This window comes from Equus caballus, chromosome 22 (genome assembly GCF_041296265.1).
Source record: "Equus caballus isolate H_3958 breed thoroughbred chromosome 22, TB-T2T, whole genome shotgun sequence".
Taxonomy (NCBI): Eukaryota; Metazoa; Chordata; class Mammalia; order Perissodactyla; family Equidae; genus Equus; species Equus caballus.
In genome coordinates this window covers 32,334,665-32,361,058 of record NC_091705.1, presented here as the reverse complement: position 1 = coordinate 32,361,058, position 26,394 = coordinate 32,334,665, and the positions used below count along the sequence as shown (strand labels likewise).

Genomic DNA, 26,394 nt, shown 5'->3' with positions numbered 1-26,394 from the left:
GGAGATGTTTCTTTTAAGGAAGTGCTTTTAAATAGTCATGTCTTAAACTTGTTTCATTGGAGACAGAGAGAAATTTTGTTAGTGTGCATTTTGGAGGAACTGCTTTTGTTTTAATCTGTACTGGAATTCTTTGGTAGCAGATGAGGCTTTTTATAGGTACCTGGGAACTGGAAATCTTTGGTTTTCAGTCTAACGGTGTTTATTGTAATGGTGTGTGTCCTAGAATCACTGTTACAAGACCCTTTTCCAGAATTAGAGCTTTAAGGCTTCTAGGCTATTAAGAGAACTCATGCAGAATTGAATGAAATGTGTTAGCTCACGGACATTCATATTAGACCCAGCCTAATGTGAAGCAGGGGCTCTTGGGAAGTCATGGCATGCCCAGGTGTTTTCATGTTGCATCCTTGTTAATATCAGTACGGTTTCATTGCCTTTTTCTTCCTTCCCTTAGTTGTGGGCTGGTTGACCATGACATTAGATTTTACTGGATGGTCTGGGTCAGGAGTAATATTTTAAAATCTTTGAACAACAGTCAAAGGTGGTGTGCATTGTGGCTCTAATTTCTGATTATGTTAATATAATACTCCTGTTGTCTCTGACTTGCTTGGCTGTTTACTGAGCCGAGAGCTTCTTTTAACAGGTATTATTGAGTCATTATTAGTTTTTTTAACAAGGAGTGAATGCATTGTTTGAAATGGGTCTTAGTTCAAAAGTATACCCCAGAATTTTACTTACTTTTTGAAGAAACAAAACTCTTTTTCAAAATTTTCTCTGTTTAGGACAGTAAATGGTATTTCTTGTCGTCCTCTCCCCTGCCCCGCCTCACCCCCCCCCCCCCCCCCCCCCCCCCCCCGCCGGCCCCCGGCAAATTAAATGTTTTAACTTTCCAAATTTTTCTATTTTGTTTTCATCCATTTTCTTTTCCTCTACTCTTAGATTTGACTCTGTCCACTTTTTTGAGGGTAGTGCTGGTGGTTCATGACTTTTTTCTTTTTTACAAACTAGGTAGATAATTCTATTCTAGAAAAGTGTTTTTTAACCGTAAAGATGCTGACAGTGCTCAAAAGCCTTGGATATAGGGAACCTGTGACCTGTGACTCACAGCATACTCCGCTGAAATTTTATGTACCTTGGTAGAGTGAGCTGCATGTTTTATTGGCACCTTCCATCTGTGGACATCCTTCAGCAGTTGCTGCCATATTTTCTATTTTCTACCTATCTCCTGACTTTCTTGAGTTTTTCCTCCCCTTTTTAATTAGAAATAGTTCAAAAAATAATTCAGACGGGTATGCTCCATCTTAAGGGGAGGAGGAAGAGATAGGATCTATAGGTAATATTGCACTGAGGAGTGAGAGCTCCCAGTGTGGCAGTCTTTGCTCCTAGAGAAGTTTCTTAAATCCTTCTGTTTTAGTTAGATTCTTTTACTTGCAAAGAACAGAGATTTAAGCCAAGTTAGTTTAGAAAAGAGGTATGGAGTGGTGCAGTAGATTGAATCACGGCCCCAATTTTTTACTCTCCTATAGTAGTATTTTACATTAATACCTTTGCCATAACCTCATGGTAGGTGGAAATATGTCCCTACCCCTTGATTTTGGGCTTGACCATGTAACTTATTTTTGCCCAATGAGATGTTAGTGGACATGATGAAAGCAGAGGTTTGCAGTGTGCTTGTGCTGATGGGCTTGTCCTCTTGTGCCTTTGCCATCACCATGAGAAGAACCCTGAGTTCTTAAGCTTGGGCCTCAGAGTGAAACCACAGAGCAGAGCCACTGCAGCAGACCTCAAAGCAGAGCCAACCCAACTCAGATGTCTGAGGGAAATTAAATGCTTATTGTTGTATGCCACTGAGATTTTGTGGTCTGTTTTTGTGCAGCATTATTGTGGCAATAGATGACAGTCATTCTGCTGGATCCAGGACAGCTCCAGGGCCTTTAGTAGCAGGCTTTCTTGAATGGTCTCTCCTAGTATTTTGCCGTTTACGTGACTTTCAGTGGGTCTGCCCCATCCTTCTCTTCTTGCCTACTAACTTCCTCATCCTACCTTACTGTTTTCCTCCTCTTTATAGCTTCTGCTTACTCATTTATAATGTTCTCTCTTAACTTTTCCATGTCTGAGGCCCCTCATGACTCCTCCAGCCTTATGACTTCTCAGCTTCTCTACCTTTTGCTTAATGCCTTATTCTTTCAGTACATTCCATTTCAGATTTCTAAGAGAAAATAGGTTTTCCCAGCAGTTTTCCCCCACCTCTACCGCCCACCCCAGAAATGTCATGTCTTCAGTTGTTGGCCTGTTTAGGCATTCGCTGCCCTTGGGTTAGGGGCCCACCTCTGGTCCAGTTAGATGTGTCTAGGGGTGTGTTGGGAGGAGGGATACGTCTTGAAATATATAGATGCCTACTATTGCCCTTTTAATAGAGGCTGTGAATGTGTGGAAGGCTTAGTGATAAGACTAGTCAGTGTTCTATGTCATCTGGGGATTTTAGTCAGTAGTCTTAAAGCTTGTCAGTTTCTGGGCTCATCAGTGCACCAGAGGGGAAGCTTTTAACTTGGCTTTTGCAAGCTTTTAATTTTCTGGGGCTGCATTCCATTCTTCTGTTTCCTAGTTCAAGATACCAACCTTCCAGCATGAATTCTCAGGATGAACCTCTTTCCAGGGAAAATGTGAGAGAAGAGACTATCTACTGGAAGGAATGCTGACTCACACAAAACCTTCCAAAGAGTTGAGAAGAAAATGTCAGTTTATTCTGAAGTTTTAGGCTACCTCGGCTTCCCCATAGCTTTTCTGTATAGGAGAAGAGACTGGTCAAGTTAAAGCTGGTTTATAACAATTATAAGGGTGTGCTTAATTTAGATTTATCTCTAAATATTTCATGTTTTGGGGTACTATTGTAAATGGTACTTTTAAAAAATGTAATTTATAATTGTTCCTTGCTAGTATATAAAAATATAATTGCCGTCTGTGTATCAGTCTTGTATCCTATGAGTTTATTAAACTAATTTACTGGTTCTAGAAGCTTTTTTGTAGATTCTTTGGGATTTTCTACATTGATAGTTATGTCAAGTGCAAATAAGGACAGTTTTATTTCTTCCTGTTTAATCTGTATGCCTTCTCTTCCTTTTTCTTGTCTTATTGCACTGGCTAGGACCCCAGTATGATGTTGAATAGATGTGATGAGATTAGACATCTTTGCCTTGTTCCTGAATTTAAGGGAAAATAATACAGTCCCATTAACTGTAGGTTTTTTGTTTTTTTTGTTTAAATTTTTTTTTTTTTTTTAGATTGGCACCTGGGTTAACAACTGTTGCCACTCTTTTTTTTTTTTTTTCCTGCTTTATCTCCCCAAACCCCCCCTGTACACAGCTGTGTATCTTAATTGCAGGTCCTTCTAGTTGTGTGATGTGGGACGCCGCCTCAACGTGGCCTGACAAGCAGTGCCCTGTCCGCGCCCAGGATCCGAACCCTGGGCCGCCGCAGCAGAGCATGCAAACTTAACCACTCGGCCATGGAGCCGACCCCTAACTGTAGGTTTTTCGTCAATGCCTTTGATCAGGTTGAGGAAGTTCTCTGTAATCCTAGTTTGCTGAGAGCTTTTGTCATAAATGGACTTTAGATTTTTGTCAGATACTTTTTGGGTATCTGTTGAGATGATCATATGGGTTTTTTCTTTAGTCTGTTGATACAGTGAGTTACATTAATTGACTTTTGAATGTTGAATCTCTCTTGCATATCCAGGATAAACCCCACTTGGTCTTGATGTATTATCCTTTTTATATATTGTTGGATTCAGTTTGCTAGTATTTTGTTAAGGATTTTAGTGTCTTTTCTTTTCATCTTTGTCTTTGACCTGTGGTTTCTTGCACTGCTGTTGCCAAATTTGGTGCCAGGGTAATGCTGGCCTCATAAAATGAGATGGGAAGTGTTCCTTCCTCTTCTGTTTTCTGGAAGAGTTTATGTAAAATTGGTATAATTTTTTCTTAAATATTTGGTAAAAATTTGCTGTTGAAGCTGTCTGGGACTGAAGTTTTCTTTCTTGGAAGGTTTTTAACTATGAATTCATCGACTTTAATAGATGAAGGGCTGTTCAGGTTCTCTATTTGTTTTTAAGTGAGCTTTGCTAGTTTGTGTCTTTTGAGAAACTTACCTAATTCATGTAAGTTGTCCAAATTTACAGGCATAAAATTATTATTGTTCTTTTAATGTGTGTAGGATGCTTAGCGATGTCTCCTTTTTGAGTCCTGATGTTGGTAATTTGTGTCTTTCTCTTTTTTTCTTGATCATTCTGGCCAGAGGTTTATCAATTTTATTGATCTTTTCAAAGAATGGGATTTGATTTCATTATTTTTCTCTTATTTTTTTTCTGTTCTCTATTTCATTGATTTTTGTTATTTACAATTTCTTTCCTTCTACTTGCTTTGGGTTTAATTTGGTCTTCCTTTTTAATATCTTGAGGTGGAAGCTTAATTCATTTCAGGTCTTTTTCTTCTTTTCTAATAATAAGCTTTTAATGCTATAAACTTTCCTCTAAGCACTGCTTAAGCTGCATTCCATAAATTTTCATATGTTGTGTTTTGATGTTCATTCGATTCAAAATATTTTCTAATTTCCCTTGTTATGTCTTTTTTGACCCAGGATTGTTTCGAAGTGTATTTTATTTCCAAATATTTGTGGATTTTTTTTTTTAAATGCTTTAGTATTTGGTTTATTAAATCAACATAAGGTACACAGTGACAACCAAAAGAAAGATTTGGGAGAAGATAGCGAATTTAGGATATAGTACAAACAGGATGGGAGACACACACTCTCTGAATCTTGGGTTACATAATGGTCACATCTCCTCTTTCTCTTATCTACCTCATTAAAATACAACAATCTTGGAGTTACCCTTCATTTATCTCTCTATTTCACAACCCATATCCAAGACTTGCAGTGTCTACATACAAAACAAATTCTAACTATAAACATTTCCTCATCATCTCTACCTCTACTGCTCCAGTGAACGCCACAATCAGCTTTCTCTTTCAAGGCCAGCACACAATCAGCCCAATATTTGTGGATTTTTAATGTATCTTTTTGTTAGTGATTTCAAATTGAATTACTTTATGGTCAGAGAATATACTTTGGTGTAAGTTTAGTTCTTTTAAGTTTGTTGGGATTTGTTTTATGGCCAAGAATATAAACTATATTGGTGAATGTCCCATGTGCGCTTGAAAAGAATGTATATTCTGCACTCGTAAGGTGGAGTGTTCTGTAAATGTTAGTTAGGTCGTTAGCTGATAGTGTTATTCATATCTTCTATATCCTTACAGGTTTTTGTTTTATGGATTACTGAAAGAGGAATGTCTTTCATTGAAACAGGAAAGAGCCTCCAACTATAATATGTATAATTGTATATTAAATATTAATTGCATAATATATAATGTACATGTATAGATGCTTCTCCTTTGAGTTATGTCAGTTTTTGCTTCATGTGCTTTGAAGCTCTGTTGTTAGGTGCATATATATTAAGGATTGTTATATCTTCGTGATGAATTAACTCCTTTAACATTGTGAATGGTTCTCCCTCTTTTAATATTCCCTCTACTGAAGTCTATTTTGTGTGATATTAATGTAGTCTCTCTGGCTTTCTCTTGATTAATATTTTCATAGTATATTTTTTTCTGTCATTTTACTTTTAGCCTATCTATGTCTTTCAAGTGGATTTCTTATAGAAAACATAACTAGATCTTGTGATAATCTCTGCCTTTTTTTTTTTAGATTAATACCTGAGCTAACATCTGTTGCCAATCTTCTTTTTTTTTTTTCTTCTTTCCCCAAAAGTCCCCCAGTACATAGTTGTATATTCTAGTTGTGAGTGCCTCTGGTTGTGCTATGTGGGACGCTGCCTTGGCATGGCCTAGGTGAGCAGTGCCATGTCCGCACCCAGGATCCGAACTGGCGAAACCCCAGGCTGCCGAAGCAGAGTGTGCAAACCTAACCACCTGGCTATGGGGCCAGCCCAATCTCTGCCTTTTAATTGGGATGTTCAGACCATTTAAATTTATTGTAATTGTTGATATAGTTGAGTTTAAAGCTATCATCTTGCTAGCTGATTTCTATTTGTCCCATCTGATATGTTCTCCCTTTCCTCTTTTTATTCTTCCTTACAGATTGAGGGTTTTTAAAATTCCATTTTATCTCCACTGTTGCTGTTTTAGTTATGCCTCTTTAAAGATTTTATTTTTCCTTTTTCTCCCCAAATCCCCCCAGTACATAGTTGCTTTTTTTTGGGGGGGGGGGGGGAAGATTAGCCCTGAGCTAACTGCTGCCAATCCTCCTCTTTTTGCTGAGGAAGACTGGCCCTGAGCTAACATCCTTGCCCATCTTCCTCTACTTTATATGTGGGATGCCTACCACACATTGTGTGCCAAGCGGTGCCATGTCTGCACCTGGGATCCGAACCACTGAACCCCAGGCCGCCAAAGGAGAACATGTGCACTTAACCATTGTGCCATCAGGCCAGCTCCAAGTTGCACATTTTTAGTTGTGGGTCCTTCTAGTTGTGGCGTGTGGGATGCTGCCTCAGCATGACTTGGTGAGTGGTGCTGTGTCTGTGCCCAGGAACCGATCGGGTGAAACCTGGGGCCCCTAAGCAGAGTGCGTGAACTTAACCACTTGGTCATGGGGCTGGCTCCAGTTATGCGTCTTTCAAAAAATCTAGTTGTAGTCCTCGGGTTTACAGTATACATCACAGTCTACCTTCATATGATGTTATACTACCTCACATTTCGCATACAGTATAACACCCTAACACCACAGTATACTTCTAGTTTTTCCCTTCCATTCTGTGATATTGTTGTCATACATTTTACTTTTATATATTTTATAAATTCCACAATATTGTGACTATTTTTGCTTTAGACCTATGTATCTTTTATAATGATTAAAAATATGGGAAAAAGGTATTTTATCTTCCGTTTTTATCATTTCTAGAGCTATTAACTTTTTTGTGTAGATCGTCATTTTTGTGTGGTATCATATGCCTTCTACTTGAAGAACTTCCATTACCATTTCTTGTAGGGCAAGTGTGCTGACATTGAATTGTTTGTTTGTCTGAAAGCCATTATTTTGCCTTCGTTTTTGAAAGATACTTTTGCTGACTGTAGAATTCTGGGTCATGAAGTTGTTTTATCTCTCCTTTCAATACTTAAAAGATGTCACTTCTCTATTTTCTGGATTGCATAAATTCTGATGAGTAGTCTGCTGAAATTTTTTTTTCCCCCTGAGAAGGTACTGTCTTTTTCCTCTGACTATATTTAAAATTTTATCTTTGATTTTTAGCAGTTTAACTATGACGTATCCTGGTGTGTATTCTTTATTGTATTTATTTGTTTACTTGTTTATATTTATTCTGTAGGGGTCTCTGAGCGTCTGGAATCTGTGATTTGTTGACTTTATTTTTGGAAAGTTCTCAGCCATTATTTCTTCAAACATTGTTTCTGCTTTGTTGCCCTTCTCCCCTTCTGGGGCTCCAGTTACATGTATATGATATTATTTGATCATATCCCACAGCTCTTTTCAATGTTCTTTCTGTGTCCCCCCCCCCACACACACACACATTTTTCTTTCTTTGTGTTTTAGTTTGGGTGATTTCTAGTGTGATAAGTTCATTGATTCCTTCCTTGATTATGTTGTGTGTTCTGGTAAGTCCATGAAAAGAATTTTTTTTTTCATCTCTGGTACCTTAAAAAAAGATAGCATTTGTCTGACTCTTTCTTACGTATTTTATCTTTCCCTTGAAATTTACCATCTGTTCATGCATATTGTCTGCTAAATTCTTTAACATGTTAATCATGTTATTTTTAATTCACTATTTGATAAACATCTGGGTCATCTCTCAGTCTAATTCTCTTGATTGCTTTGTCTTCCCTTCACCCCGCTCCTTTACTTCTTTGTATATCTTGTAATTTTTGATCTGTTACCAGACATTATTGCAGAATAGTAGAGACTGAGGTGGACATTAAATATTGATATTGAGACTACTCTTGCATTAGGGGTAGGTTTTTGGGGGAGGGAAGTCATCACATTTGTGTATGTAGACTATTCGGGACCTATTCTAGGACTAAGAGCATAATCTTACTATTCTTATTTATTATAAAATTTCACATTTCTCTATCTTACTTTTCCTTTCCTTTTTTTTTTTTTTTTTGGTGAGGAAGATTGGCCCTGAGCTAACATCTGTTGCCAATCTTCCTCTTTTTTTTTTCTCCCCAAAGCCCCAGTACATAGTTGTATATCCTAGTTGTAGGTCATTCTAGTTCTTCTATGTGGGATGCTGCCACAGCATGGCTTGATTAGCGGTGGCATAGGTCCACACCCAGGGTCTGAACCAATGAACCCCAGGCCACCGAAGCAGAGCACAAAAACTTAACCACTCAGCCATGGGGCCAGCCCCTACTTTTCTTTTTGTAGCATCCCTAGGAATCACCTTATCAAGACTTCCCCTTGTAGTTGCTTCTTCCTTTATTTCTGCTCCCACTGTATCTGAAACTCTTCCTTAGTTCTCTTGTCTTCTACACCAAATGACGTTTGTTAGCAGGTTTGTCTTTTCTCACTAGGCTGTGGTTCCCTAAAAGTAGATAGAATGTCTTACTCATGTTAGGATCTCTGTGGTCTTTTACCTACATTTTAGGCATAAGTCTTTGGTTAGAATTAAATTGAGATTATTGAATGATTTTTATTCCTTAGCCAGAAGTCCACGCTGCCGTGCCCCCCCCCCCCCCCCACCATAGGTGGGAAGATGTTTCTCTTTTTCCACAGTCAACTATAATGTATCTAAAAAATGCACTAGGATGAGAAGTGAAGGCTGGCCACAGATGAATTTATGAGGAGGTAGCTCTTACATGGGGAAGACACACATTTTTCTCTACTTCTTTTATATGTAGATTTTGTCTCCCTACCTTGACAGTGAGATTTTGAGAGGGAATAGCTGCCTTCTGCTTCTCTTCTTATGTCCTTTAGTAAGTAGCTAGCACAATGTTGTGCTCGCAGTAGATGCTCAGCAAATATTTCTTCACAAGATTTAAAGATGCTAATAGATTTTGGAATAAGTTACTAATTAATAGCTTTGCTTTTTCTGTTTATCCCTAAAACACTTTTGAGTAGTGATGATGATGATATTATTCCATCATCAATAATATTTCTTTGACAAGTTACTTAGTATCCCTGTGCTTTGGTTTCTTCATCTGTACAATGGGAATAATAATAGTCCATATCTCATGAGATTATTATGATGATAAGGAAAAATAATGCAATAACTGTTAGTTGCTGCATTCCAGTTTCTGAATTATTTTTTCTTCGTCTCTCCAAAGCCCCCCAGTACATAACTGTATATTCTAGTTGTAGGTCCCTCTAGTTGTGGCATGTGGGACGCCATCTCAGCATGGCCTGACGAGCAGCGCTAGGCCTACGCCTAGGATCTGAACTGGCAAAACCCTGGGCCACCGAAGCAGAGTGTGAGAACGTAACCACTTGACCACAGGGCTGGCCCCCCTTAATTATAATTAACAATACATGTTAGGCAAATCCAGTTTTAAGTTTTTAAAAGCTAAATTCTTTCAGTAGGAGGACTTTTAATATTCAAAAACCATTTATCTCACTGTGGATAAATATTAACTACTTCTTTATTAATTAAGGAAGTACCCTTTACTCGGAATATTAACAACAGAAAGGGAGCAGAGCCAATTAATTTCTATCTTGCTAGCAACAGTGGAATGTGTAGTTCTCTCTTACCCTAGATCAGTGTATCCTATTCCGAGGGGAAGAAGATCAATACAGAAATAGGTTTCCCAGATTAGCTTTCCCTAGGACCAAAGCTACTTCATCTTACAGCTCATTTTCAATTATTTGTTAAAACTATATCCATCCTTACCTTTAGGCATCATTTATTATTGTTCGTTTTTAGTGTCTCTTCCATTTTACCATCATTATTGAGCAAATCGTGTTCAATAAATATATACAGCCCAGAGGGAATCATAGAAAGTTGACGATAACCTGGTGAGAGTTATTCAAAATATTTGGCAGACAGCTCTAGGGAAAATATTAAGGCTGGTAAGGTGCAGTATTCTGCATTCACTGTTTTCCTTACCTAACAATAAAGAGTACAAAACACAGTTACACATCAAAGAGAATTATTCTTTCCATAGCCCTGGTGTCTGTGTTACTGAACCCCTTTATTAGATTAGTGGTTATGACATTTTAGCAGGACCCTCTTCTGTAAATGCAGTATGCTACTGTTATATGTGGGGCTAAGATAATTATTCATATGTTTTTTAAGTTTTGGAAGGAAATGGGCGGTGATATATTTTACCTGTAAATCTGTGGTATAATCAGTCAACGTTTTAACTACTCTGATACCAAGTATGAGGTGATGATAGCACAGCATGAACTATGTTAGGAACAGTGGAGACAGAGAAGGGATTGGAAGAAGGGAAGTTTATTTAAACTTTTTTTTAACAACAATGATTTTTTTTATTGTACTAAAGATTATTTCTTGAACTTGTACAAAAATATTTATTTAGAGGGCCAGCCTGGTGGGCATAGTGGTTAAGTTCGCACATTCTGCTTTGGAGGCCTGGAGTTCGTGGGTTTGGATTCCTGGCGCAGACCTAGCACTGCTCGTCAGACCATGCTGTGGCAGCATCCCACATAAAGTAGAGGAAGATTGGCACAGATGTTAGTTCAGGGTCAATCTTCCTCAAGCAGAAAGAGGAAGATTGGCAAGAGACGTTAGCTCAGGGCCAATCTTCCTCGCACACATATACACACACAAATATATATAAATATTTATATAAATGTTGGAAAAACTGAAAAGTAGAAAGAGACAAACTGCTAAAGACTTGGAAGTGTATACATCTTCTTAAAAAATATACTTTTTGGGTGTCAGTTTCCTTGAATAGCTTTTCTCATGGTAAAGAGGCTGGAAGAGTTCAGTCTGGTATCAAGACAGCTGGTTTACACCTTGGTAGTAGAACATTGTCTAATGGAAAGCACACCTCCGTATGAATGTTGTAGAGAGAATTTCTGCTGACAGAAGAAATCTGCCCAACGTATCTCACACACAGTCTTCAGAGGCCACTACTCTGAGCTTCTTTTGAGTTTATTTTACATCCAGGCTTTCTGTAGTTTTCCATGCCTTGTGGATGGTGGCCAAACTTAGATTTGGTTATGAATTCCTGTCTCTTCTTTCCTTTAACCTTTAAAAAAATTTTTATTATGGAAAAATCTCAAACACTCATAAAAGTAGAGAGAACAATATGAGTCTTCATGCCATTCTTGTCTTATATGTCCCGTCTCAGTTCCTTTTTGACCTAAAATATTTTAAAGAAAATCCCAGACAACCTATCATTTCATCTATAAATATTTCAGCATGCATATCTATCATATAAACTTTATAAAAAAGCACATTATCATACCCAACAAATTCCTTATAACCTAATTCCTTAATATTACCTAATACAGAATCTCTTCCCTTGATTTTCTCAAAAATGACTTTTTTACAGTTAACTCTTTGAATCAATCCAGATAAAGCCCACCTAATGCATTTGATTGGTATGTCTCTTTAATGTCTTTTAATCTATAATAGTTCACCTTCTTTCTCTCTCTTCTGTTTTTTTTTTTGGTTATGCCATTTATTTGTTGAAGAAACTGGGTCATTCCCCTTCCCCACATTATGGATTTTGCTGATTGTATTCTTGTGTCATATAACATGTTACTCTTTTCCTTATTACCTGTAAACAGGTGGTTAGATTTGGAGGCTTAACTATTTTTATAATTGTTACTATTTTTTATTATTCATAGGTCATATATTGTACTTCCAGTTCACAATAGAAGACCATAATATTTGGTTGTCCTACTTTGTATACTAAGATTGTTTGGTGAGTTCATGTTTGTATAGCTCTTTGTTGTCAAGTTGTGTTTTTCCCATTGACCAACAAAATCCATGGGGTGACATTCTGACAACCTCTGGGTTTCCAGGTCTGTCTACCTTCATCTAATGGTCTTAGTTTAACATTCGCTAATGATTGTTGCCTGAATCATTTGTTTCATTGTTAAATTTTAGGACTGTGAAACTTGTAAAAAATAAAATGAAAATTTTTGATTAAGAAATTAAAAAAAACTGTGAGTAAACTCTTGAGGTATCTGGAAAATTCATTTATGCAATGTATTTTTTTCTCTGATTATGTCTAGTAAAAGAAGTGTCATGTAGGAAATAATATTTAAAAATTGTGTGTTTATCTAAATTAAATGCCCCTCTGTTGGTTTGTTTTTGAATGAGTTGTCTTTAAAAGGTTTTATGGGAACAGATTTTGAGCTAGACTCCTGCTTTTAGATTATCATGCATGTCTGAAATATTTTTATCTACATTGGGGCTTGCTCCAAGCATAGTGAAGTTCTAAGGTTCCTTTGGTTGGGGACTGGATCATGAATCCATATAGATCGTTTATTCTCACTGCTATGGTCACATATTTTTCCTGTAATTCTACTTAGATGGTTGTTGTATAAATATGAGCGGTAATATTTGACCTTATATAGTATATCCTATGTGCCAGACACTGTACTTTGTAATTTGCTTGTGCTAATTTATTTAATCCTCACGTGATTATCGTCCCTGTTTTACATATGATGAAACCAAGGCAGAGAGGTTAAGTGATTTGCTCTGATCACACAGCTTAATGGCAAGGGCTAGGGTTTGAACCCAGACAGTTTGATTGCAGAATTTTTGCTCTTAGCAGAAGGGCAGAGTGGGTTATATCATGTCTCTATTACTAGAAAAATATCTCAAGTGTACTGTCCTACTAGCCCTGGAGGATACTATATTTATATTCATATATAAATAATGTACATATATATGTATTTTGTTTGCTTGTGTGTAAATAGAGATACATACACACATAACATGTCTACGTGGAGGAGCAAATGTGTAGGGTTTTCCCTTTAGGAAGGTCCTTCTTACTCTAAAACCTTTTTTGAATCCTTTAACTTGACTTTAAATGGAGGCAGAAACAGCCCCCAGATTTCTGAGGTATTATCGTCTGAGATAGAGGGATTTATGAGGTCAGAATAGATGGAAGAGTCACAAGGGAAACCTAACAGACAGCTTGAGGTTGCAGTCAGATTCACACAGGATACTGCTCTGGCCTTTGGACCCTCTTTGCCTTGGAGTTCAAGCTGCTTGCTCTCTAAATAGCCACCTAGATTTTAGCCACGCAGTTTCAGGTTATCTTCGGAGCAGAAAACCATATAGCTAGTGTCTAATACCATAATAACAATTTTTCAGATTCTCCAAATCATGATAAATAGCAACGATAGGGCTTGATTATAAAACTAAGACAGGAGGCACTATAGATTGCCTTGTCCCAAGTTTCTCTCTCTCTCTTTGCCAGGTGATATTTTTAATTGAAGGGAGGTGTCTCATATTTTAACAAACTGTTAAATCACTCTTCCCCTCTTTTGCCATCCCTCCTTCTGTTTTTACTTTAGCAGGTGAATTTATTATTTCCACCAATGGCAGTTCAAATGGGAACAATGAATAAATAATTTGAGCGGTCATGCTTTTTCACAAAAAAATCTACTTTTCTCTATGTTTTTATATTTGAATTGTTTGTTTTGTATTAATCTGATAAAAGGTTAATCTGCGTGGATAAGAAAATGGTTAGATCTTCAAGAATCTGAACATTGTTCTAACAATCTGATTTTTTGAACAGTTGGATATCATTGACAGGGATAAGAGTTATACAAAACTAACGAAGTTTCCTCAGGTCAGGAGCTGAAGAAGATGGATTTATCTAGTTTTTTAGTCTATGTTTGAAGCTTTAAGCAGTTGTGTGCCAGTGGTAAAATTTAACAAGAAAGGCCTCAAGGGATTGATTCTCTAGGTATAGACTGAGGATGAGTTTAAAGACATGTTTCTTAATTTTATTTATTCTATTTACAGAATCAAATATTGACACTATACAATTTTGGTAATCATTGTTGCATGGTTAATTTTTCCCAAATTTAGAGAATTTCTTAAAGTACTTAACACATTTTAGTAAAGATGTTCATGCCTTCTAACAGAAACAGATTTCCTGAATCATCTTCCTGACTTCTGTGCAGTCTTTCCTTTTCAATAAGTTTTTCTTGAATAAAAAATGAATTTATTACTGTTCTGTATTTTTAAAAAAACCCCACCTTTCTTATTCACCTAGATAATGGAGAACTCAGTAAAATAGGGAATTTATTAATGTTTTTTCAGGATTCATTTCCCATAGTTATTTTCTCTTGGTATTTATTTATTATATATGCTAGAGATGTAGAATTAGAAGAAGATTGGCACAAATGTTAATCAGAGACAGTCATCCTCACCGAAAAAAAAAGAAAGAAGAAGGAGGTCAGGCTAGTGGTTACCCTTGGCGGAAAGGAGCAGGGATGGGGCTTTCCTAGGGCCAATGATATTCTGTTTCTGGATGTGGATACTGGTTACATGGGTGTACCAGTTTGTGAAGAGCTATGCTTTTTTTAAATGCATCTTATACTTCAATAAAAGTTAAAGTGTCATACTGTTTGATTCCAAAAGTAAAAACTTAAAAAACAGATCCAGTTTAGAATAGGGGAAATAGAAAAAAATCCAGGGTTTTATTTTTTAATACATGTTTGACGGTTGTCCAACTTCATGTCAAAAAATAGGTATCTAATTCAGTCAGCAAAAATATTAATTGCCAAACTGCCTTCTTTTCGTTTGGGATCAAATTGTTAATACTGAGGCTTTCTCTAGAGCAACTTACACTTCATTTTGCTGCCGTTCTTCTTACCAAGTATTGAATGCCAGCTTTTAAGATTTTTTATGGCCTTTCAGATATGTCTTTGTACTTGGTGTAAATAAAATGTCACTGCTCTCCTCTGTAAGCATTATCTTTGCTTTTATCTCTGTGATGATATACCCTTTTTCTTGTGGCAGCTGACAAATCACCAGATCCCTTTTTTGCTGGCTAAGAGATTTGGACATCCAAAGTGGTAACTCTCCTGTAAGGGTTAATGATAATGGGAGCCATCGATGTTTGGGTCAGGAATTAGTGATGATAGGAGAGATTCACTGTGTGGCTTTTAAAAGCTGCAAGCAGAAGCAGGTCAGCCCTGTGGTTTGTTACCAGAGGTAGGTAACTCTGGGTGCAGAATCCGAGGAATCCACCAAGTTGGGAGTTGAACCTGGATCCAGGAGATGCGTGTGAAATCTAGATGGGAGTCACATTCCTAGAAAGCAAAGGTTGCTAAGAAACTCTGGCGTTACACTGTGTGTAGAATTTAGGGTGAATTTTAAAGTGAAATTAGCTTTAAAGCCCAATTGTTGTGAAGTCAAATTAAAGTGAATACCAGTAATAGACTTGGAATTACCAACTTTTGTGTACAGAGCTTGATACCTCCACATAAGTAGGATATGAGATTGTTTCTGCACTTTCAGCGGCCCCTGGTACTCTTGTGTCTAGAGAGGCTTTGGCCAGGGCAAGACTTACACAAACATGTAACAGAAAGCTGAGAACTTAGAGTGATTCCCTTGCAAAAATTGTCTCCTTATGTTTTTTGACCCTTAAGTCATTTGAGGGAAGTGGGAAGAAAATATTGTGAGTGGTAAAACTAGCCAGTGGGCCCTTTCAGTTATAAATTCAGTCCATGTGCTCACCCACCAATGTATGGCTATTTATTATATATGTATACCCAAAGGTGAATCTGATGTGGTCCCTTGGCCCTCTGGACGGTTATTATTTTGTATTCTTCTGATTGAGGGCTGCCTTTATTATACTTGTCTGTGTAACGTGCAGCTTTGTCACCAACTCCTTTAGGATTCTCTTGAGCCTTTAAGAATTGATACTCTCACATCCAGGCTAATGAGAGAGTTTCCTGAGTTTTGTTGACTTCATTTTATTACTAGCCTGGGCTTATACTATGCCACCAATAAAGGGATTCTTTTGCAGTTTTAGCATCTTAAAAAAAGGGTATTTGTGATTGAAGGTGTGAATCTCATTCTGCACATATACTCCAGAGTGGCAGTTTGGAAATTTGCTGTCCTCCAAACTGGTCATCTGTATCTAGAACAATCTTTTTTTAAATTTTTTTTTATTTTTTCATGTTTTGAGGAAGATTAGCCCTGAGCTAACATCTTCCGCCGATCCTCCTCTTTTCAGCTGAGGAAGACTGGCCCTGACCTAACATCCGTGCCCATCTTCCTCTACTTTTATGTGGGATGCCTGCCAAAGCATGGCTTGACAAGCCGTGCATAGGTCTCACCTGGGATCCGAACTGGCAAACCCCGGGCCACTGAAGCAGAACGTGCAAACTTAACCGCTGTGCCACCAGGCCAGCCCCTCAAGAACAGTCTTACATCACTACAGCTGGTTCTTAGTGCTTGTGCTGATGATGGAAACAAGCACTGGAATAAGTAGTGTAAATATAATGTAATATAAGTGGGAGATGATGGGTATTAAGTTTATATTTCAAAATAATTGTCGTTTGATCTGAGACTTGATACTGTTTACCTAGTATACTAACAGACTCTTTTCTGTGCTTCTCTTACTCATTCTGGGCATGAATTTTGTCATCTCTTAGATGAGTCCTCCTAAAATAGTGCCACATGCCAATCTGAAAACTTGCGGAGTTTCTAGTTAAGTAATTATTTAGGTGTTAAAAGTCAGTAATTTTAACAATATGTTGTTTGCTGATAATGTAAAATAGGTGACAACAATCTGTACCAATTTGTAGGCAGATCAGGTGGACCACAAATAATGTAGATGGTGTTAACAGATTTTAGTCAATTGGCTTAAATTTCCCTAAGCTGGCCTCTTGAGTATTCTCCTTATTTCCTGCAGTTTTTGCTCTTAGTGTAGTAAACCAGATTTGGAGAACCATGGCATTTTATTGGCAAGAGATTCCTGTTGCCAGCCACCCACCTCACTGTTCACCCAGTGCTCCGTGCTTGCTTTTGCAGGAGAACTTTTTTTTTTTTTGCTGAGGGAGACTCGCCCTGAGCTGACATCTGTGCTAATCTTCTTCTAGTTTGTATGTGGGTTGCCCCCACACCATGGCCACCAACGAGTGATGTAGGTCCATGCCTGGGAACTGAACCCTGGGCCACCGAAGCAGAACGCGCTGATCTTAACCACTAGGCCATGGGTCCGGCCCCTACAGGAGAACTTTCTACATACGTCTCAGTCACGTCATGCAGCATCTTGGTTTATGTATTCCTCCACAGACTGGTTCTGCATTTATCTTAGTACTCTATTCCTTTTAGATTTGGGGGAAGAGGAAATTGAGGGTGGGAAAGCATTATTAAGAAACTGTTTCATCTTTTAAAAATCCAAAGCTTAAAAAAATCCTTCTCAGTTTCTATTAAGCAAAAATTCTTAGACTCTCAGCAAAGTGTGGGAGTTGAACAGCTTTTAGGAGACTGAAATGACGGTGGAATCCATCAGGGTGCAGCATCCTCTTGGGTTTGCAGCAGGCGATTTAATGTAAGATGTGGAAGTTAGGTTTCAGGATTTCACCTTAAAACTTTAATGGGAGAAAATTTGTGTCAGGTTCAAAATCTGTTATTTGTCTTTTCTTTAAACAGTAGAGACAAAACACTGTGGAAGAATCCTGGGTTTTTATTTTACTTTAATACAGCAGAGTTGTAGAAGTAGAGGAAAAGCCTTTTTTTTTTTTAAGATTTTATTTTTCCTTTTTCTCCCCAAAGACCCCCAGTACATAGTTGTATATATTTTAGTTGTGGGTCCTTTTAGTTGTGGTACGCGGAACGCCACCTCATGTGGCGCCCAGGACTCAAACCGGCGAAACCCTGGGCCGCTGAAGCAGAGCGCGTGAACTTAACCACTTGGCCAAGGGGCCAGCCCCAGCCCATCTTTTAGTGCTAGGAATTCCACACATTAGTTGATGTTTTCAGATTGTGGATTGGTGTGCACTTGGGTTGGCTCTTTGTTTCCTGTAGAATAAAGAATTCTGAGCCTGAATGACTGTAAATATGTGATTTTTCTTTTACTGTTTGTCCCAAAGTAAAAACTCTGCTGAGTATTGTCTGTATTATGATTCTGTTAATGTGTTTACTTTGTTTCCTGCTGTCTTGGATAGTTATCAGATAGACTTTGTTCCTTACTGTAAATTACCTCCAAACAATTTCATTTAACAATTCAGAAGTCAGATGGGAGGCATTATGAAAGTAGGTAAAGAATTTAAACAATTACTTGCGGTTATATCTATAAAGATTTTATCTATATTTATCATATGAATTATTTGTATGAAATATTTTGCTCCTATATACATAATATTATCTGAAGGGTCCATCCATCTTGTCTAAAATGTGCTTAAAAGGTGCTCTTGAATGATAGTTTTATCAGGCTGTTTTAGTTGCTTCCTGTTTATCTTATGATCAAAACCATCCTCTGCTACATCCTGTGTTTTTTTGCCACATCGGCTTTCTTTTTTTCTTTTTCTAGACTGTTGTAATTTTACTATAGAATATCTTTGTAACCTCTGCCCGTTCTCTGAGTGCCCAAAATAGAACATCTCGAAATCCTGACCTCTCACTCAGGCTATTTTCATTTGCCTGTAAGGCAACTTGATGTAATGCTAAGAGGGCTGAATTGGAACCCAGGAAATCTAAATCTTGTATTTCTGAATAATTATGAGCCTTTGGGCAATCAGATATCTCTGACCCTTAGTTGCATTATCTTAAGATAAAAAGATTGCATTGCCAGAGCTCTAAGTTCCCTCCATTCACCATGCTTCAGTCTTGACTGTTCCTTCAAACTTAGCCTGTCCAAAATAGAACTCACCCATTCTCTCTCCCAAGAGGTGGTTTTTGTGCCTCTTCTACAAATGAAGAAACTAAGACCCCAGAGAGACTGCATAAATGGTATAAATGGTACTACCGCCCTGTTCAGAACCTAGATCCCTAGACATCTTCACTTCCGAGTCTGCAGGTATTACTATGCCTCCACAAAAGGCATTAAAATGTCACAAGTCAAAAGGTCTGCATTACTGTGAGGCCTTTTTTTTTAAAATTTATTAAATTTTTTTAATTGAGTTCATAATAGTTTACATCAATGTGAGATTTCAGTTGTACATTTTTTCTTGACTCTCACAACGTAAGTGCTTCTCTTCACCCTTTGTGCCTACTCCCCACTCCTTTTCCCCTGGTAACCACTGAACTGTTTTCTTTGTCCATGTGTTTGTTCATATTCCACGTATGAGTGAAATCATCTGGTGTTTGTCTTCCTCAGTCTGGCTTATTTTGCTTAGCATAATTCCCTCCTGGTCCTTCCATGTTATTGCAAAAGGGATGATTTTGTCGTTTTTTATGGCTGAGTAGTATTCCATTGTATATATATACCACATCTTTTTTATCCAATCATCAGTCACTGGGCACTTGGATTGTTTCCATGTCTTGGCTGTTGTGAACAGTGCTGCAGCGAACACAGGGGTGCATATGTTACTTTGGATTGTTGATTTCAAGTTGTTTTGGTAGACACCCAGTAGTGGGCTAGCTGGGTCATATGGTATTTCTATTTTTAGTTTTTTGAGGAATCTCTATGCTTTTTTCCATGGTGGCTGCACCAGTTAGCATTCCCACTAGCAGTGTATGCGGGTTCCTTTTTCTCCACACCCTCTCCAACATTTGTTATTTTTAGTCTTAGTGATTATAGCCATTTTAACAGGCGTAAGGTGGTACCTTAGTGTAGTTGTGATTCGCATTTCCCTCATGCTTAGTGATGTTGAACATCTTTTCATGCATTTATTGGCCATCTGTGTATCTTCTTTGGAAAAATGTCTGTTCACATCCTCTGCCCATTTTTTGGTTGGGCTGTTTGTCTTTTTTATTCTTCAGTTGTGTGAGCTCCTTATATATGGTGGAGATTAACCCCTTGTTATATGTATGATTTGCGCATATTTTCTCCCAATTGGTGTGTTGTCTCTTTCTTTTGATTCTAGTTTCTTTTGCCTTGCAGGAGCTCTTTAGTCTGATGAACTCCCACTTGTTTATTTTTCTTTTGTTTCCCTTGTCTGAGAAGACATGGTATTCAAAAAGATCCTTTTTAGTTTGATATCAAGAGGTGTACTACCTATATTATCTTCCAGGAGTTTTATGGTTTCAGGACTTAGCTTCAAGTCTTTGATCCATTTTGAGTTTATTTTTGTGTATGGCATGAGATAATGGTCTACCTTCATTCTTTTGCATGTGGCTGTCTAGTTTTCCCAACACCATTTATTGAAGAGACCATCTTTTCTCCATTGTGTGTTCTTGGCACGTTTGTTGAAGATTAGCTGTCCGTAGGTGTGCCGTTTTATTTCTGGGCTTTCAGTTCTGTTCCATTGATCTCTGTGCCTGTTTTTGTACTAGGTACCATGCCGTTTTGATCGCTATGGCTTTGTAGTACATTTTGAAGTCAGGGATTGTGATACCTCCAGCTTTGTTCTTTTTTTCTCAGGATTACCTTAGCAATTCGGGGGTTTTGGTTGCCCCATATGAATTTTAGGATTCTTTGTTCTGTTTCCATGAAGAATGTCATTGGGATTCTGATTGGGATTGCATTGAATCTGTAGATTGCTTTGGGTAGTATGGATATTTTAACTATGTTTATTCTTCCAATCCATGTGCGTGGAATCTCTTTCCATCTCTTTGTGTCCTTATCAGTTTCTTTCAGTACTGTCTTATAGTTTTCATTGTATAAGTCCTTCCCCTCCTTGGTTAAATTTATTCCTAGGTACGTTATTCTTTTAGTTGCGATTGTAAATGGAATTGTATTCTTGAGTTCTCTTTCTGTAAGTTTGTTATTAAAGTATAGAAAAGCAACTGATTTTTGTAAGTTGATTTTATACCCTGCAACTTTACTGTAGTTGTTAATTATTTCTATGGTTTTCCGATGGATTCTTTAGGGTTATCTGTATATAAGATCATGTTGCGGCCGGCCCCATGGCCAAGTCGTTAAGTTTGCACACTCTGCTTTGGTGGCCCAGGGTTTCGCCGGTTCGAATCCTGGGCACAGACATGGCACTGCTTGTCAAGCCATGCTGAGGCGGCATCCCACATGCCACAACTAGAAAGACCCACAACTAGAAATACACAACTAGGGGCTGGCCCGGTGGCGCAGTGGTTAAGTTTGCACATTCCGCTTTGGGGACCTGGGGTTCGCCGGTTTGGATCCCAGGTACCGACATGGCACCGCTTGGCAAGCCATTCTGTGGTAAGCGTCCCACATATAAGGTAGAGGAAATGGGCATGGATGTTAGCTCAGGGCCAGTCTTCCTCAGCAAAAAGAGGAGGATTGGTATCAGATGTTAGCTCAGGGCTAATCTTCCTCAAAACAAACAAAAAAACACAACTATGTACCTGGGGGCTTTGGGAGAAAAAGGAAAAATAAAATCTTTAAAAAAACAAAAACGATCATGTCATCTGCAAACAGTGAGAGTTTCACTTCTTCACTCCCTATTTGGATTCCTTTTATTCCTTTCTCTTGCCTAATTGCTGTGGCCAAAACCTCCAGTACTGTGTTGAATAAGAGTGGTTGTAGTGGGCATCCTTGTCTTGTTCCTGTTCTCAGGGGGATGGCGTTCAGTTTTTCCCATTGAGTGTGATGTTGGCTGTGGATTTGTCATTTTGGCCTTTATTATATTGAGGTAATTTCCTTCTATCCCCATTTTGTTAAGAGTTTTTATCATAAATGGCTGTTGGATTTTGTCAAATGCTTTCTCTGCATCTATTGAGATGATCATGTGGTTTTTATTCCTCAATTCGTTGATGTGGTATATCACATTGATTGATTTGCAGATGTTGAACCATCCCTGTGTCCCCGTTATAAATCCCACTTGATCATGATGTATGATCCTTTTAATGTATTGCTGAATTTGGGTTGCCAAAATTTTGTTGAGGATTTTTGCATCTATGTTCATCAGTGATATTGGGCTGCAGTTTTCCTTTTTTGTGTTGTCCTTGTCAGGCTTTGGTATCAGAGTGATGTTGCCCTCATGGAATGTGTAGAAAGTGTTCCGTCTTCCCTAAATTTTTGGAATTGGTCCTCTCTAAAAGTTTGGTAGAATTCCCCAGGGAAGCCGTCTGATCCTGTGGTTTATTCTTTGGGATGCTTTTGATTACTGTTTCAATCTCTTTCCTTGTGATTGGTCTATTCAGATTATCTGTTTCTTCTTGATTCAGCTTTGGGAGGTTGTAAGAGTCTCAGAATTTATCCATTTCCTATAGATTATCCATTTTGTTGGCATATAGTTTTTCGTAGTATTCTCTTATAATCCAGTGTATTTCTGTGGTGCCCGTTATTTCTCCTCTTTCATTTCTAATTTTGTTTATCTGAGCTTTCTCTTTTTTTCTTTGTCAGTCTGGCTAGGGGTTTGTGAATTTTATTTATCTTCTCAAAGAACCAGCTCTTTGTTTCCTTGATCCTTTCTACTGCTTTTTTTATTTCAATAGTGTTTATTTCTGCTATGATTTTTATTATTTCTCTCCTTCTGCTGACTTTAGGCATTGTTCTTGTTTTTCTAATTCAGTTAGGTGTAATTTCAGATTGCTTATTTGGGATTTTTCTTGTTTGTTAAGATGTGCCTGTATTGTGATGAATTTTCCTCTTACTGCAGCTTTGCTGTATCCCATATGAGTTGCTGTGGTATGTTATCATTTTCATTTGTCTCCAGATAGTTTTTGTTTCTCCTTTAATTTCTTCAATGATCCGTTGTTTGTTCAATAGCTTGTTGTTTAGTCTCCACATATTTGTCCCCTTCTCAACTTTTGTAATTAATTTCTAGCTTTATAGCATTGTGATCAGAAAAGATGCTTATTATTATTTCAATTTTCTTAAATTTATTGAGGCTTGCCTTATTTCCCAACATATGGTTTATCCTTAAGAATGTTCTGTGCACACTTGAGAAGAACATGTATTTTGCTGTTTTTTGGATGGAGTGTTCTGTATATGTGTATTAAGTCCAACTGGTTTAGCTTTTCATTTAATTCCGTTGTTTCCTTGTTGATTTTCTGTCTGGATGATCTATCCATTGATGTGAGTGGAGTGTTGTGGTCCCCTACTTTTAGTGTGTTATTATTATCTTCTTTTAGGTTTGTTAATAGTTGCTTTATGAACTTTGGTGCTCCAATGTTGGGTGCATAGATATTTATGTCTTATTTCTTCTTAATGGACTGTCCCTTTGATCATTATATGCTGCCCCTCCTTGTCTCTCTTTACCTGTCTTATCTTGAAGTCTTCTTTGTCTGATATAAGTATTGTGACACCTGCTTTCTTTTGTTTGCCATTAACTTGGAGTATCGTCTTCCTCCTCTTCACTCTGAGCCTGTATTTGTCATTGGAGCTGACTTGTGTTTCCTGGAGTCAGCATATTGTTGGGTCTTGCTTTTTTTTTTCCATCTCGCCATTCTGTGTCTTTTTGTTGGAGAATTCAATCCATTTACGTTTAGGGTAATTCTTGGTGTATGAGGGCTTAATTCTGTCATTTTATTACTTGTTTTCCAGTTTTCCTGCATTTCCTTTGTTTCTTGTCCTGTGTGTTTTGGTCTACCCATTGAATTATGTAGTTTTTTATAATGTGTTTCTTTGTTTTCTCCTTATTTATTATTTGTGTCTCTTTTCTGCTTATTTGTTTAGTGGTTACCCTGAGGTTTGTATTCAGAATCTCATGTATAAGATGGTCAATTTTCTAATGGCCTCTTATTTCCTTAGTCTAAACCGATTCAGTCCCTTTCCTCGTCACCTCCTAAGTTGTTTTTCTGACATCTTATTCCATCTTGTGTTGTGAGTTTGTGGTTAAAATGACAGGATTATCTTTGTTTTTGGTGTTTTCCTTCCCGTTAGCTTAATGCTATACTTGAGTATTTGCTTCCTATTCTGATTCTGTCTACCTGTTTACCTCCTTACTCTGTGTTTTGTAATCCCTTTCTCCTCCCCCCCCCCTTTTTTTTTCAGATATGAGGGCCTTCTTGAGGATTTCTTGTTGGTGGGGGGGTGTGTCTCGTGGCTGTGAACTCCCTTAGCTTTTGTTTGTCTGGGAAAGTTTTATTTCTCCCTCATATCTGAAGGATATTTTTGCTGGATAGAGTATTCTTGGCTGAACGTTTTTGTTTTTTAAAGATTTGAATATGTCATTCCATTCTCTCCTAGCTTGTAAGGTTTCTGCATTAAATCTGCTGAAAGTCTGATAGGAGTTCCTTTGTAGGTTATTTTCTTCTGCCTTGCTGCCCTGAGTATTCTTTCTTTGTCATTTCCTTTTTGCCAGTTTTAGTACCATATGCCTTGCAGTGGGTCTTTCTACGTTGAATATCTAGGAGATCTGGAAGGCTCTTCCACACAGATTTCCCCTCTCTTTCCCTAGGGTTGGGAAGTTCTCTGCTATTATTTCTTTGAACATGGTTTCTGCTCCATTTGCCTTCTCTTCTTCCTTCTTAAATACCATAGGTATTATGGGAATTATAATTCTTATGTTGCATTTCCTAATTGCGTCAGATATTTCTTGGAGTCTTTCTTCATTTCTTTTTAGTCTTAGCACTCTCTCCTCCTCTGTCTGGAGCATTTTGACATTTCTGTCTTCGATTATGCTTATATGCTCCTCTATGGTATCAACTTGAGCATTCAAGGAATCCGTATTTTGTTTTGTCTATTCCATTTTGTTTTTCATCTCTAATATTTCTGATTGATTCTTCTTTATAGTTTCACTGTCTTTTGTGAAGTAGCTCCTGAACTCGCTGAATTGTTTCTCTACATTCTCTTTTACCTCGTTGAGTTTTTTGATGATAGCTGTTTTGAATTCATTGTCATTTAGATTACATATCTCTGTGTCCTCAGGAGTGAATTCTGGGTACTTGTCGTTTTCTCTCTGGTCTGGAGATTTGATATAGTGTTTGATATTGCTAGAGGAAGTGGGTCGGATCTTATGCATCCTGATATTATTTGGTTGCAGTTACCACCTGTCGCCACTGGGTGTGGGTCAAGAGCTGCATATTCTGAACCCTCTGCTTTCAGCCAATATCCCAGGCAGTGGAGCAGCGTGGGGTGAGTTGGAGGAGGGGTGCTTTATCCTGCATGCTCTCCAGGCTTTCTTGCTCTGCTCTCACTCTCTGGTTTCCTGGGGTGTTGGCTTGATGAGGTCACCCCCCCACACCAAAAGCTCTTGCACTGGTAGAGGTCTAGCTTCTAAGCTGCATGGGCCCTCTGGGGTCCTTGATGTTCTCATGAACAAACTTCTCTTCCTCCCTTCCTTCCCTCACAAAGCCTCCTCATGGTCACAGATTGCAGTCTTTAGGGGAGGGAGCGAAGTTCTGTCTTACCCTTTTCCAGCCCCTCTGAGGGGGGCTGCAGCCTCTCCGCCTTCCATCGTATGGCTGTGTGTCACCCCGACGTTTTTGTGCTGTGTTAGGATGTCCTCTGTTGGAGTATGGATGTCCCTTTTTGTTGTATGTTGAAGGGAAGAAAGTCCCAGGCAAGTTCACTCCACCATGAAGCTGACGTCACTCCCTGGATCTTGGTGAGGCCTCTTGAGACAGTATACGGAGTGTCATTTATAAAACCCTTTGTCTTCCCATGTAAGGTTATAGCTTGCATTTTCAGGACTCTGGACCTTGACTGGGCTCGGCTGTCAGGAGATTGGTTTCTTCAGTCCTGGGTTCACAGATGTGACCCTTCCTGATCTGGGTCAGTTGACATGGCGTAGGGTCTGATGAAAAAAAAGTGCAGTCAGGTTTTAGTTTACAGTGTGATATTTGATAGCTCTGGTAGTGCCTGGCTGCTTGCTTCTACTACTACCCTTAGTAATGATTCTTATCAAGCAAGTTGATTTTTATCACCAAATTAGGAGTTGAAAGATTTTTCTGAAGAGATGAACTGGGATTTGGAGTTGATATTTCTTTTCCTATGTTATGCAGATCTGTCTCATTCATCATCAGAATCGAAGTGTTTGGCCATGTGGTCTCAGATGTCCCATTCAGTTCTGATTCTGTGAATGCAGCATTGTTGAAATATTTCTAGTCCATGAAGAGAGCTTTCTTAGTTTGTGCCTTTACACCATCTCAGGTACAACAGATTTTAGTGAGGAATTTTAGCAACACAAGACAGTGGTTAAGTCAATGTTAATTAGTTTAAATAGCCTGAGGAGTTAGTAAAAGATAGGAAACCTCTCAAAATGGACTTTTCTAAAACTCTTGATCTAGTAACAAGAGTTTACTAGAAGGTTATCATTACTCTTAATGCTGATTATGTCTTCTCACAGACAAGGATTAAAATCATTACTCCTGATTTGCCTTATGGCTTGCATTACCCACGTACAGGGTAACAAAGCCTTTGCTATAATACATTGACTGTTTAAAACACTTTGAGGAGC

The 26,394-nt window shown here is 38.1% G+C and overlaps 1 protein-coding gene across 4 annotated transcripts in view; it reads left to right on the top strand.

Moving 5' to 3' along the window:
* The window catches only part of CHD6 (chromodomain helicase DNA binding protein 6), a 203,209-nt gene that overhangs the window by 23,166 nt on the left and 153,649 nt on the right, over positions 1–26,394 (top strand). The window contains exon 2 of one of the 4 annotated variants that reach the window (XM_070247062.1): positions 11,836–11,912. The exons of the other annotated variants lie outside the window; for them this stretch is intronic. The gene's annotated coding sequence lies outside the window, so the exon portion shown is untranslated. The remainder of the gene's footprint in view (positions 1–11,835; positions 11,913–26,394) is intronic. 4 annotated transcript variants of the gene reach the window in all.